General features: G+C 43.3%; 1 protein-coding gene across 2 annotated transcripts in view; it reads right to left on the minus strand.

Moving 5' to 3' along the window:
• LOC126252013 (tektin-2) overlaps positions 1 to 15,975 on the minus strand; it is a 74,971-nt gene that overhangs the window by 25,601 nt on the left and 33,395 nt on the right. The window lies entirely within an intron of this gene.

The raw sequence follows: 15,975 nt of genomic DNA on the forward strand, positions 1-15,975 counted from the left end.
ACCACAGTAGTACAAGTTTATATGCCAACTAGCTCTGCAGATGATGAAGAAATTGATGAAATGTATGATGAGATAAAAGAAATTATTCGGGTAGTGAAGGGAGATGAAAATTTAATAGTCATGGGTGACTGGAATTCGATATAGGAAAAGGAAGAGGAGGAAAGGTAGTAAGTGAATATGGAATGGGGGTAAGGAATGAAAGAGGAAGCTGCCTGATAGAATTTTGCACAGAGCATAACTTAATCATATCTAACACTTGAATTAAATATCATGAAAGAATATTGTATGTGTGGAAGAGGCATGTTGATTATATAACGGTAAGACAGAGATGTAGGAACCAGGTTTTAAATTGTAATACATTTCCAGGGCAGATGTGAACTCTGACCACAATCTGTCGCTTAAAACTGAAGAAACTGCAAACAGGTGGGAATTTAAGGAGATGGGACCTGGATAAACTCAAAGAACCAGAGGTTGTAGAGAGATTCAGAGAGAGCATTAGGAAATGATTGACAAGAACGGGGAAAAGAAATATAGTAGAAGAAGAATGGGGAGCTTTGAGATATGAAATACTGAAGACAGCAGAGGATCAAGTTGGTAAAAAGATGAGGGCTAGTAGAAATCCTTCGGTAACAGAAGAGATATTGAATTTAATTGATGAAAGGAGATAATATCAAAGTGCAGTAAATGCAGCAAAAAGGAATACAAACGTCTCAAAAATGAGATCGACAGGAAGTGCAAAATGGCTAAGCAGGGATGGCTAGAGGTCAACTGTAAAGATGTAGAGACATATCGCATTAGGGGTAAGAAAGATACTGCCTACAGAACAGACACAAGCAGACATATTTAAATATGTCTGCTTGTGTCTGTATATGTGTGGATGGATATGTGTGTGTGTGCGAGTGTATACCCGTCCTTTTTTCCCCCTAAGGTAAGTCTTTCCGCTCCCGGGATTGGAATGACTCCTTACCCTCTCCCTTAAAACCCACATCCTTTCGTCTTTCCCTCTCCTTCCCTCTTTCCTGATGAGGCAACAGTTTGTTGCGAAAGCTTGAATTTTGTGTGTATGTTTGTGTTTGTTTGTGTGTCTATTGACGTGCCAGCGCTTTCGTTTGGTAAGTCATTTGTTTGTGTGTCTGTCGACCTGCCGGAGCTTTCGTTCGGTGGGTCACATCATCTTTGTTTTTGGATGTATATCTCATGTTACACTTTCCATCTTCTAATACCATGTCACCCTCACAACACCCCCATTACGACCCCATTAAGTTTTATTTACATTCCCTCTGCAAACATGCCTTCGCCCTAGCCAGATTACGCTCCCATATTTTATTTTCTCAGGCTTGTCTGACATTTGGCATTACCCCCAAAGGCCTCACACTTAAAGTTCCCATCTCTGGCTGCAACCCTTCTCTCCATCAGTCCCTATACCAGTTCCAAACTGAACAATCCATTGCCCCCACCCAACTAATCCTTCACCTACACATCAACTCAGCCAATGAACACACCCGTCAACTACTATCCTTAATAAAAGTCCTCAATCTTTCCTCTCCCACATCCACACCGGCTGTTCAGAGCATCCTCCTACAGGCCAACCGTAAATTAGAACAGCATGCCACCCTCCACCTCAAAAAACTATCCAATCTCCTGGTTTCCCACCTCCGGAAAGCAACTCACTCACCCTTCAAAACCTTTCCAGCAAACCTCAACCTCCTCTCATTGCACACCAACCCAGTCTCTCCCATCTACTCAATCTCCCACTTCCAGCTCCACATCCTCCAAAACCTCAAAATTCCAATCAACACAATCTGGAACCACAACACCCCAATTCAGTAGTTAACCTTTCCTCCAAACCTCTCTCCCAATCCGAAACCTCTGTCCTATCCAAAGGCCTCACCTTCAGCCCCACTCCCAGATTCAACCAAACAGCCCTCATCAAAGATTTACTATCCTACACCCGTACTCTCAGATGGAAATATCACTTTGCCATGAAGAAAAATGATCCTAATCCTACTCTTAATGATCCAACTCCCCAAGACACTATCCAAATTGAACCCTGCCTGGAACAGTTCCGTCCTCCGTCGCAGCGGGACCCACCTCCTCTTCCTCAAAATCACCCTCTCCAAACCTTCCAGGAATTTCTGACTTCCAGCCTTGCCTCTCAATCCTTCTTAAAAAACCTTAATCCTACTCCCAACATCACCACTGCTGAAGCCCCGGCTATCCGTGATCTGAAGGCTGACCGATCCATCGTCATTCTTCCGGCAGACAAACGGTTCCATGACCGTGGTACTTGATCGTCGGGAGTATGTGGCTGAGGGACTGCGCCAGCTTTCAGACAACACTACTTACAAAGTGTGCCAAGGTAATCCCATTCCTGATGTCTAGGCGGAGCTTCAAGGAATCCTCAGTACCTTGGGCCCCCTACAAAACCTTTCACCTGACTCCATCAACCTCCTCACCCCACCAACACCCCGCACCCCTACCATCTACCTAAAATCCACAAACCCAATCATCCCGGCCGCCCCATTGTAGCTGGTTACCAAGCCCCCACAGAACGGATCTCTGCCTACGTAGATCAACACCTTCAACCCATTACATGCAGTCTCCCATCCTTCATCAAAGACACCAACCACTTTCTCGAACGCCTGGAATCCTTACCCAATCTGTTACCCCCAGAAACCATCCTTGTAACCATTGATGCCACTTCCTTATACACAAATATTCTGCACGTCCAGGGCCTCGCTGCGATGGAGCACTTCCTTTCACGCCGATCACCTGCCACCCTACCTAAAACCTCTTTCCTCATCACCTTAGCCAGCTTCATCCTGGCCCCCAACTTCTTCACTTTTGAAGGCCAGACATACCAACAATTAAAGGGAACAGCCATGGGTACCAGGATGGCCCTCTCGTACGCCAACCTATTCATGGGTCGCTTAGAGGAAGCCTTCTTGGTTACCCAGGCCTGCCAACCCAAAGTTTGGTACAGATTTATTGATGACATCTTCATGATCTGGACTCACAGTGAAGAAGAACTCCAGAATTTCCTCTCCAACCTCAACTCCTTTCGTTCCATCAGATTCACCTGGTCCTACTCTAAATCCCATGCCACTTTCCTTGACGTTGACCTCCACCTGTCCAATGGCCAGCTTCACACGTCCGTCCACATCAAACCCACCAACAAGCAACAGTACCTGCATTATGACAGCTGCCACCCATTCCACATCAAACGGTCCCTTCCCTACAGCCTAGGTCTTCGTGGCAAACGAATCTGCTCCAGTCCGGAATCCCTGAACCATTACACCAACAACCTGACAACAGCTTTTGCATCTCGCAACTACCCTCCCGAGCTGGTACAGAAGCAAATAACCAGAGCCACTTCCTCATCCCCTCGAACCCAGAATCCCCCACAGAAGAACCACAAAAGTGCCCCACTTGTGACAGGATACTTTCCGGGACTGGACCAGACTCTGAATGTGGCTCTCCAGCAGGGATACGACTTCCTCAAATCCTGCCCTGAAATGAGATCCATCCTTCATGAAATCCTCCCCACTCCACCAAGAGTGTCTTTCCGCCATCCACCTAACCTTCGTAACCTGTTAGTTCATCCCTATGAAATCCCAAAACCACCTTCCCTACCCTCTGGCTCCTATCCTTGTAACCGCCCCCGGTGTAAAACCTGTCCCATGCACCCTCCCACCACCACCTACTCCAGTCCTGTAACCCGGAATGTGTACACGATCAAAGGCAGAGCCACATGTGAAAGCACCCACGTGATTTACCAACTGACCTGCCTACACTGTGATGCATTCTATGTGGGAATGACCAGCAACAAACTGTCCATTCGCATCAATGGACACAGGCAGACAGTGTTTGTTGGTAATGAGGATCACCCTGTGGCTAAACATGCCTTGGTGCACGGCCAGCACATCTTGGCACAGTGTTACACCGTCCGGGTTATCTGGATACTTCCCACCAACACCAACCTATCCGAACTCCGGAGATGGGAACTTGCTCTTCAGTATGTCCTCTCTTCCCGTTACCCACCAGGCCTCAATCTCCGCTAATTTCAAGTTGCCGCCACTCATACCTCACCTGTCATTCAACATCATCTTTGCCTCTTCACTTCCAACTCGACTGACATCTCTGCCGAAACTCTTTGTCTTTAAATATGTCTGCTTGTGTCTGTATATGTGTGGATGGATATGTGTGTGTGTGCGAGTGTATACCTGTCCTTTTTTCCCCCTAAGGTAAGTCTTTCCGCTCCCGGGATTGGAATGACTCCTTACCCTCTCCCTTAAAACCCACATCCTTTCGTCTTTCCCTCTCCTGCCCTCTTTCCTGATGAGGCAACAGTTTGTTGCGAAAGCTTGAATTTTGTGTGTATATTTGTGTTTGTTTGTGTGTCTATCGACCTGCCAGCGCTTTTGTTTGGTAAGTCTCATCATCTTTCTTTATATATATATATATATATATATATATATATATATATATATATATATATATATATATATAAAAACAAAGATGATCTGACTTACCAAATGAAAGTGCTGGCAGGTCGACAGACACACAAACAAACACAAACATACACACAAAATTCAAGCTTTCGCAACAAACTGTTGCCTCATCAGGAAAGAGGGGAAGGAGAGGGAAAGACGAAAGGATGTGGGTTTTAAGGGAGAGGGTAAGGAGTCATTCCAATCCCGGGAGCGGAAAGACTTACCTTAGGGGGAAAACAGGACGGGTATACACTCGCACACACACACACACACACACACACACACACACACACACACACACACACACACACACACATATCCATCCACACATATACAGACACAAGCAGACATATTTGTCTTTAAATATGTCTGCTTGTGTCTGTATATGTGTGGATGGCTATGTGTGTGTGTGTGTGTGTGTGTGTGTGTGCGAGTGTATACCCGTCCTTTTTTCCCCCTAAGGTAAGTCTTTCCGCTCCCGGGATTGGAATGACTCCTTACCCTCTCCCTTAAAACCCACATCCTTTCGTCTTTCCCTCTCCTTCCCTCTTTCCTGATGAGACAACAGTTTGTTGCGAAAGCTTGAATTTTGTGTGTATGTTTGTGTTTGTTTGTGTGTCTGTCGACCTGCCAGCACTTTCATTTGGTAAGTCACATCATCTTTGTTTTTAGATATATTTTTCCTACGTGGAATGTTTCCCTCTATTATAACCATATATATATATATATATATATATATATATATATATATATATATATATATATATATATATATATAGGGAAACATTCCACGTGGGAAAAATATATCTAAAAACAAAGATGATGTGACTTACCAAACGAAAGCGCTGGCACGTCGATAGACACACAAACAAACACAAACATACACACAAAATTCAAGCTTTCTCAACAAACTGTTGCCTCATCAGGAAAGAGGGAAGGAGAGAGAAAGACGAAAGGATGTGGGTTTTAAGGGAGAGGGTAAGGAGTCATTCCAATTCCGGGAGTGGAAAGACTTACCTTAGGGGGAAAAAAGGATAGGTATACACTCGCACACACACACATATCCATCCGCATATACACAGACACAAGCAGACATTTGTAAAGGCAAAGAGTTTGGGCAGAGATGTCAGTCGAGGTGGAAGTACAGAGGCAAAGATGTTGTTGAAAGACAGGTGAGGTATGAGCGGCGGCAAATTCAAATTAGAAATTAGCGGAGATTGAGGGTTGGTGGATAGCGAAAAGAGAGGATATGCTGAAGGGCAAGTTCCCATCTCCGGAGTTCTGACTGGTTGGTGTTAGTGGGAAGTATCCAGATAACCCGGACGGTGTAACACTGTGCCAAGATGTGCTGGCTGTGCACCAAGACATGTTTAGCCACAGGGTGATCCTCATTACCAACAAACACTGTCTGCCTGTGTCCATTCATGCGAATGGACAGTTTGTTGCTGGTCATTCCCACATAGAAGGCTTCACAGTGTAGGCAGGTCAGTTGGTAAATCACGTGGGTGCTTTCACATGTGGCTCTGCCTTTGATCATGTACGCCTTCCGGGTTACAGGACTGGAGTAGGTGGTGGTGGGAGGGTGCATGGGACAGGTTTTACACCGGGGGCGGTTACAAGGATAGGAGCCAGAGGGTAGGGAAGGTGGTTTGGGGATTTCATAGGGATGAACTAACAGGTTACGAAGGTTAGGAGGACGGCGGAAAGACACTCTTGGTGGAGTGGGGAGGATTTCATGAAGGATGGATCTCATTTCAGGGCAGGATTTGAGGAAGTCGTATCCCTGCTGGAGAGCCACATTCAGAGTCTGATCCAGTCCCGGAAAGTATCCTGTCACAGGTGGGGCACTTTTGGGGTTCTTCTGTGGGAGGTTCCGGGTTTGGGGAGATGAGGAAGTGGCTCTGGTTATTTGCTTCTGTACCAGCTCGGGAGGGTAGTTGCGGGATGCGAAAGCTGTTTTCAGGTTGTTGGTGTAATGGTTCAAGGATTCCGGACTGGAGCAGATTCGTTTGCCATGAAGACCTAGGCTGTAGGGAAGGGACCATTTGATGTGGAATGGGTGGCAGCTGTCATAATGCAGGTACTGTTGCTTGTTGGTGGGTTTGATGTGGACGGACGTGTGAAGCTGGCCATTGGACAGGTGGAGGTCAACGTCAAGGAAAGTGGCTTGGGATTTAGAGTAGGACCAGGTGAATCTGATGGAACGAAAGGAGTTGAGGTTGGAGAGGAAATTCTGGAGTTCTTCTTCACTGTGAGTCCAGATCATGAAGATGTCATCAATAAATCTGTACCAAACTTTGGGTTGGCAGGCCTGGGTAACCAAGAAGGCTTCCTCTAAGCGACCCATGAATAGGTTGGCGTACGAGGGGGCCATCCTGGTACCCATGGCTGTTCCCTTTAATTGTTGGTATGTCTGGCCTTCAAAAGTGAAGAAGTTGTGGGTCAGGATGAAGCTGGCTAAGGTGATGAGGAAAGAGGTTTTAGGTATGGTGGCAGGTGATCGGCGTGAAAGGAAGTGCTCCATCGCAGCGAGGCCCTGGAAATGCGGGACATTTGTGTATAAGGAAGTGGCATCAATGGTTACAAGGATGGTTTCCGGGGGTAACAGACTGGGTAGGGATTCCAGGTGTTCGAGAAAGTGGTTGGTGTCTTTGATGAAGGATGGGAGACTGCATGTAATGGATGGAAGGTGTTGATCTACATAGGCAGAGATGCGTTCTGTGGGGGCTTGGTAACCAGCTACAATGGGACGGCCGGGATGATTTGGTTTGTGAATTTTAGGAAGAAGGTAGATGGTAGGGGTGCGGGGTGTTGGTGGGGTGAGGAGGTTGATGGAGTCAGGTGAAAGGTTTTGTAGGGGGCCCAAGGTACTGAGGATTCCTTGAAGCTCCGCCTAGACATCAGGAATGGGATTATCTTGGCACACTTTGTAAGTAGTGTTGTCTGAAAGCTGGCGCAGTCCCTCAGCCACATACTCCCGACGATCAAGTACCACGGTCGTGGAACCGTTTGTCTGCCGGAAGAATGACGATGGATCGGTCAGCCTTCAGATCACGGATAGCCTGGGCTTCAGCAGTGGTGATGTTGGGAGTAGGATTAAGGTTTTTTAAGAAGGATTGAGAGGCAAGGCTGGAAGTCAGAAATTCCTGGAAGGTTTGGAGAGGGTGATTTTGAGGAAGAGGAGGTGGGTCCCGCTGCGACGGAGGACGGAACTGTTCCAGGCAGGGTTCAATTTGGATAGTGTCTTGGGGAGTTGGATCATTAGGAGTAGGATTAGGATCATTTTTCTTCATGGCAAAGTGATATTTCCATCTGAGAGTACGGGTGTAGGATAGTAAATCTTTGATGAGGGCTGTTTGGTTGAATCTGGGAGTGGGGCTGAAGGTGAGGCCTTTGGATAGGACAGAGGTTTCGGATTGGGAGAGAGGTTTGGAGGAAAGGTTAACTACTGAATTGGGGTGTTGTGGTTCCAGATTGTGTTGATTGGAATTTTGAGGTTTTGGAGGATGTGGAGCTGGAAGTGGGAGATTGAGTAGATGGGAGAGACTGGGTTGGTGTGCAATGAGAGGAGGTTGAGGTTTGCTGGAAAGGTTGTGAAGGGTGAGTGAGTTGCCTGTCCGGAGGTGGGAAACCAGGAGATTGGATAGTTTTTTAAGGTGGAGGGTAGCATGCTGTTCTAATTTGCAGTTGGCCTGTAGGAGGATGCTTGGAACAGCCGGTGTGGATGTGGGAGAGGAAAGATTGAGGACTTTTATTAAGGATAGGAGTTGACGGGTGTGTTCATTGGCTGAGTTGATGTGTAGGTGAAGGATTAGGTGGGTGAGGGCAATGGATTGTTCAGTTTGGAACTGGTATAGGGACTGATGGAAAGAAGGGTTGCAGCCAGAGATGGCAACTTTAAGTGTGAGGCCTTTGGGGGTAATGCCAAATGTCAGACAAGCCTGAGAAAATAAAATATGGGAGCGTAATCTGGCTAGGGCGAAGGCATGTTTGCGGAGGGAATGTAAATAAAACTTAATGGGGTCGTTTTGGAGGTGTTGTGAGGGTGACATGGTATTAGAAGGTGGAAAGTGTAACATGAGGCTGAAATGAAAATGAAAATAAATGTATGGGGAGAGATAAAGGTGAACTAGAAAGCAAATGGAGATCTGGTGTGAAAAAAGGCGAAAAAGTGTTGGTTACAGCTGGGCTATGTTGATCCTGTGGTGAACTTGTGTAGGTAGACAATGATGTGCATAAAGGTTAGGTGGTTGTGTTGCCGCCAAAACACGTTAAAGTGTGGAGAAATTCGGGAAAATTTCGAAAAAACTACGTGTAGATGTATTAAAAGGAGTGGTTTGGTGGTGGCAGATTATGGAAATGAGGCTAACAATTGTCTGATGAAGAAATAATGACGTTAAAACCTGTGGGAAGCGGCTGAAAATGATCGGTGATGTGAGAAAAACGGAAATGGAAATAAAGCAAAAGTTATTAGAACTAGCCGAAAAGGTTGTTTAATAGGTGAAAGGAACTGTTTGTGAACTAGAAACGGTGGATTTTATAGCGGCGGTAGTGTTGAAAGCGTTTTTTTTTTTTTTTAAATGGGTTACGTATTACTACGTACTACGTATTATTGAGTATATATCGGCGGGATAAAATTGTATGGTCGATTACGGTAAAAAGGAGAAGGTAAATACAAAGTGAAACTACTGGCAAAAACAGAAGGAGGAAATAAGACGACAGAAAAGACTTCGAAATGCAACAGTGACAATAACAAACATAATTGTTGGGTTCAGATTAATGATATGAATATAATAGAGGGAAACATTCCACGTGGGAAAAATATATCTACAAACAAAGATGATGTGACTTACCAAACGAAGCGCTGGCAGGTCGATAGACACACAAACTAACAGAAACAAACACACAAAATTCAAGCTTTCGCAACAAACTGTTGCCTCATCAGGAAAGAGGGAAGGAGAGGGAAAGACAAAAGGATGTGGGTTTTAAGGGAGAGGGTAAGGAGTCATTCCAATCCCGGGAGCGGAAAGACTTACCTTAGGGGGAAAAAAGGACAGGTATACACTCACTCACACACACACACACACATATCCATCCACACATATACAGACACTGCTTGTGTCTGTATATGTGTGGATGGATATGTGTGTGTGTGCGAGTGTATACCCATCCTTTTTCCCCCTAAGGTAAGTCTTTCCGCTCCCGGGATGAGGAACTTGAAAGTTCGAGCACTGGACAAGAGCATGTAGAGGAAGTATGACTCAAATTTTAGAGAATAGTTGACCTTGCACTGGATAGGCATGTACCCAGTAGAACAGTTCATAATGGGAGGGAACTTCCATGATATACACTCACCATAAAGAAACTTCTAAAGAAACAGAGATTACTGCATAATAGGTGTAAAATAAAGTGTAGGGCTATACATAGAGTGATGCTGAATAATGAAACACATTTGGCTGTCAAGAGTGCAATGCATGATGCCTTCAATGACTATTGCAGCAGAATATTGTCGAATGACATTTCACAGAATCCAAACAAATTCTGGACGTATGTAAAAGGTGTTAGTGGCAGCAAAGTTAGTGTCCAGTTGTTAACGAATGAGACAGGAACTGAAATTGAGGGTACCAAAGCAAAAGCTGAAATGCTTAACTGCTTTTTCAAATGTTCCTTTAAAAAAGGAAAACACAGGAGAATTGCCTTATTTAATCCTTGTATCACTGAAAAGATGAATGGAATAAGTATTAGTGACAGTGGTGTTGAGAAGCACCTAAAATCGTTAAAACTGAACAAACTTGTAGGGATCAATGGAACCCCTGTCAGATTCTATAATGAATATGTGGCCGAGTTAGCCGCTCTCCTGACTATAATGTATCATAGATCCCTCAAACAAAAAACTGTGCCCAGTTCTTGGAAAAAGGGACAGGTCACACACATCTACAAGAAGGGTAGTAAAAGTGATCCACAATACTACCGTCCAATATCCTTGACATCGATTTGTTGTAGAATCTTAGGACAAATTCCGAGCTCAAAGATAATGAAGTATCTTGAGCAGTGTGACTTCCTCAATGTCAACCAATATAGATTTTGAAAACATAGATCATGGGAAAAACAACTCACACTCTTCTCACACGACATACTGAAAGCTTCGGATCAAGTCAGTCAGTCAGATGCAGTGTTTCTTGATTACTGAAAAACATTTGACTCAGTACCGCACCTACTATTATTGTCAAAAGTACAATTATATGGTGTATCAAGTGAAAATTATGACTGGATCAAGGACTCTTTGGTAGAGAGGGTACAGCATGTTATCTTGGATGGAGAGTCATTGACAGATGTAGAAGTAACTTCAGGTGGTGCCATTTAAGTGTGTTGAGACCATTGCTGTTCATGTTGTATATTAATGACCTTGCAGACAACAGTAAAATCAGGTTTTTTGCAAATGATGCAGTTATCTATAATGAAGTACTATCTGAGACAATCTGCATAAACATTAAGTCAGCTCTTGATCAGATTTCAACATGGTACAGAAATTCGCAACTTGCTCTAAATGTTCAGAAATTTAAAATTTTGCACTTCACAAAACAAAAAAAAATGTAGTGTTTAAGACTATAATATCAATGAGTCACTGTTGGAATCCACTGTTGGAATCAACCAACTTTTACAAATACCAGGATGTAACACTTTGTAGGGATATGAAAGGGAATCATCACATAGGTTCAGCTTTGGGGTAAGCAGGTGGTAGACTTCAGTTTATTGGTAGAATACTGGGGATGTGCAATCAGTCTACAAAAATAGATTGCTTAGAAATCACTTGTGTGACCCATCCTACAATACTGCTGAAGTGTATGGGACCCATACCAGGTAGGACTAACAGGGGATATTGAATGTATATAGAGAAGTGCAGCATGAGTGGGGTTTGTTTAATCAATGGGAGAGTATTGCAGAGATTCTGAAGGAACTGAACTGGCATACTCTTGGGAAGAGAGACATAAACTATCCCGAGAAAGTCTATTAACAAAGTTTCAGGAACTGGGTTTACATAACTGCTCTAGGGATATACAACAACCACGAACATACTGCTCACACAGGGATCATGAGGATAAGATTAGAATAATTAATGCATGCATAGAGGCATTCAAACAGTCATTCTTCCCATGCTCCAGATGTGAATGGAACAAGAAGAAACCCCGGTAACTGGTACAATGGGATGTTCCCTCTGCCATGTATCTCATGGTGGTTTGCAGAATATAGATGTAGGTATAGATGTAAATGTGACTGGATATAGTATTATAGTGCAAAATCTGTTTACATAGGGTTTTGCATTTACATAACTATAACTTAATCTATCACATAGTTGGGTCTGGTGGTCCAGTGGTAAAGCATGTGCACGGAAACCAAAAAGTTGTGGGATCAAATCCTGGTCTGCCTTTAACCTAGCCTTCACCTCTCAGTAATGTGAAGATCTCCCAGAAACAACATGTGGTTTGGATTCCACATTAAACAGTAGGTCACCTTTCTCCATTTGGATACCTGGGGTAGGTTGGGAATGTGAAGGTGGCCAAATTGGTGTCCAATTGAAAGACTTGCATCAGGCCATTGAGCCACATGAAGTTATTAATTATTACTGTGTGTGTGTTTGTGGGGGGGGGGGGGGAGGGGGGGGGGAGAGAGAGAGAGAGAGAGAGAGAGAGAGAGAGAGAGAGAGATAGAGAGAGAGAATACATTAAGGGAAGGGAGTGCATATTACTTGTCCCATATCATAGTGGACCTATTTTCCACCATCTGCATATCTTATACAAAAATGGACAAAAAAATATATCAACCCACTGGTCATTAAAACTGTAACACCACAAATAATAGCAAATCACGAAATTTTACTTTTTGTCTCCCTACAATACAATGGGAAAAATCCATGACTAAATTTAGAGGTGACTAGGAGTGTCCAGAGTGTGAAATTTAGCAAACAGAACTGCCACATCTGCCAAGCTGCTTCAGCACTATGCTAGAAGTCATCAGTTGTAGTTTGTTGTATTCTGCCTTCATCATGTTGCAGTTTTAATGGGCAGCAGTGTCTATAATAATAATACAAAATTATCAGTCCTATAAGATGGATCTGTGGAACAATGTGTATTTGTCGTATTTGTAAATTTATTAGTACTCTCATTTGGTTTAATGATTTTTACTAGATAATAGTGGTAATTACATCATTTAGCTAGTTAATTGAACATAATCCTTCCTAGGAATTCTTGTAGGCAAATATTTCCACTGAAAAGGTGGCCTATAAAAGGTATTGTACACATTTTGCTGCACAATTGATGTTCGCATAACAAGCAGTGTGGTGACATGTGACTATTTTCCTCTCAGCCGTTGGTGTAGCAATGTGCCATGTGATGCATCAGGCATTTGGAGTATAGAGAACAGTTTCAACAATATAAACAGTGGTTCTGTAACCACCTTAGTAGTAACACAAGTTATAATTTACTATCAAAATGATTGCTCAAGTGAATGAGATACAAAAATAAATGAACAAAGCTAATGGTGACAAGATGCTTCACAAGAAGAGAAACCTATTTTAAAAAAAGACAAACAAAGGAGTAAGAAGATCATAAAAGATACATACTATTTAGGACTAATGTACAGGTGACATGACTCTCTCAACTGAAGGATCTGTTCTCAGAGGCCATAGCCTCTTTGCGGCTAATGTTTCATGATTATTTACTTTTCTGTTCCCAGAGTGAGATTTTCATTCTGCAGCGTAGATTAAAGCTATGTGCCGGACGGAGACTCAAACTCCAGACCTTTACCTTTTGTAGGCGAATGCTCTACTGACTGGGTTATCCAAGCATGACTTATGAGCTGTCCTTACAGATTTACTTTTCTGTTAGCATTTAAAATAGATTCGACATAGTTCCTGCTTACAGTGCACACGAAAGCCAATTCTTGCTCAGTAAATAACCAACACCAAACACAAAGTGCCATTTCTGAAGATGATTCAACTCAAGTTGTAATGTCTACCATCATGGTCACTTGACTAGAATATAAATGAGACACTGAGATCCATAAGGGGCTAAAGCTCACCAGCATCAGACCCACATTTAAGTGCATATCAGAGAATCTAGTGATACAGCTCTTCACGAATTTTCATACATATAATGTGAGCCTCACTATCAATGGTCATGTGCTTTAGGCCCTCATGATTCTCAGTGACTCAAATGGATTACTGTATGATAAAATTCATAACTTAATATACTATAACTCGTTCAGAAACCCACAAAATAAGTTTACTGTCAGTAGAACTTTATCATCTTCCAATCTAATTTTACTATATGGTGAGTTAATTAGCTTATCTGAGGAGTGTACTATCATATAGCAGGATTTATGCCGAACAAACAGGGATAAAAGTCTGCCACAGTGTGGTACCACCTTGTGTCACTGGCTTAAACTTCTAGTTGAGTGGCAAGGGCTAGCTGTGCACATCATGAACCGTGCACAAATCCACATGTATTTGGCCGTAAGGCAATTCTGTCAAGCTCCTTAAAACGTGTACAACTGAAGGTGTGCTCATGACCCTCATGCCAGTTTTCATGACGTCTAGAGGAACAGCAGTGCGATAGATTTAAGTGCCATATCTCTCAGATTGCAGCATCTATGTTACACTTAACAGCATTCAAAGAAAAATAACGAATAATTCCAAAAGGCATCAAAATTTAGGGTGCTCTTGTGCTCGTACACAGCAGCCGCCATTGGGTGCCAATAAAAATATTCTCAGTGTGCTGAGCAAAATGTCAGACAGAATGGACCTCATTTCACGGCTTGATTTTACAAAGCCATAGCCTTGTTGAAGTAGCTGAGTAATACATTCAAGAGCAGCATAATACTGAGTGACAGGCATACTCACAGGCTGTTTCTGGAGGGATCAGCAGTACCAGGACAATGTGATGGCCTGGGAAATCTGCTTTTGAACTAGGCTGGTGGGGTAATTACTTCCAGTAAAGGCTGAGGTGAGAATGGTGGTGTATTATTATGCAGAATCTGCATCTGAACAAATATGTTTGTCTCAAATGGCAAGGCTTTATGGGAGGGAACGTTTTACATGGAAAGAATGGCAACTGCCAAAATGTAAGTATTATTGTTTTTTAGTAGGTTTAATGTGAACAGAAGTGTGTAGCTGACTCTCGGTAAAGAGGAGGTCAACATCAAGGAAAGCAGCATGGGATTCCGAATAGGGGCATGTGAAATTTAGTTGGGAGAATGTATTTAGAGATTCCAACCATTTTAACATGTTAGCTTTACCATGAGTCCATATGGCTGTGATGTCATCAATGTATCTACACTAAACCAGAGGTTCTATCGGATCCCTGGTGTGGTTTTGATATGCTGATGACATCTTTGTCAGATGGACTCACTGGTGATGCTGACTCTTACACTTAAATTATATTTTCAAAAACTGATTATTTTTATTGGTATACTAAACGATAATTTGTGCATCACAGTGGGACACAATGAAAATGAACCATGGAATGTTCAAATAACTAATTTCTGTTTCATTTAAAAACAACAAAGAACAATACACACACACACACACACACACACACACACACACACCAATGTGGGACACATGAGCCTTCCTGGTTTGTTTAGGGCACACAATGAAGAAAACTATGGTTTCCTGCCACCCACCCAGTCTACAACACATCCTGGTCTACCCTTGTAGCACACCTACATTCAGACCCTTGTCACATGAGTCATATCCCTACAGAATATCCAGGTGCAAAACCTGTCCTATGCATACCCCCAGCACAACCTATTCCAGTTCTTTTGCTGTAACTTTTGCACAGCCCTTATATGGACATGATCAGCAGTAGACTGTCCACCCATATGATGGCCATTGCCAAACTGTGATCAAGAACAAAGTTGACTTCACAGGGACAGAACATGCCACTCAGTGCAAAATGCTTGAGTTTAATGAATATCTTACAATCCATGCCTTCTGGATCCTCCCCCACCTCCCCCCCTCCCCCCCTCCCCCCTCCCCCCTCCCCAGTTCCAATTATAGCTCCTCTTAACTCCACGAATAGGAATTATCCTTCAAGACCACAATCTTCCAAACTTCCTTCTCCATAGCCCTTGGCTCATACCTTCCTCCATTCCCATCCCCCTGTCTTGCACTCCACCCCCCCCCCCCACCAAAAAAAAAAAAAAAAAAAAAGAAAAATCCTATAGATCACCATGATTGATGTACCTATTAATCTCTACCCCAGTTTCAACATTCAGTGTTTCACACAGTCAGCTGTGTGTTTATATAGAGTGGCTGACATTGGTATCAGTAATGGATATGTCTATTGGTGCTTCAACACTGAAGGTCATTGGATCAAAGAAATGCAGCTGACAATGACTTTTGCCCTGTGCACTTGTACCCTTTTTGAGCCATCTGCAACTGAACATAAGCCAAAGCTAGATTTAGCAGTCATGGATGGTGCAG

Source organism: Schistocerca nitens, chromosome 4 (genome assembly GCF_023898315.1).
Source record: "Schistocerca nitens isolate TAMUIC-IGC-003100 chromosome 4, iqSchNite1.1, whole genome shotgun sequence".
NCBI lineage: Eukaryota > Metazoa > Arthropoda > Insecta > Orthoptera > Acrididae > Schistocerca > Schistocerca nitens.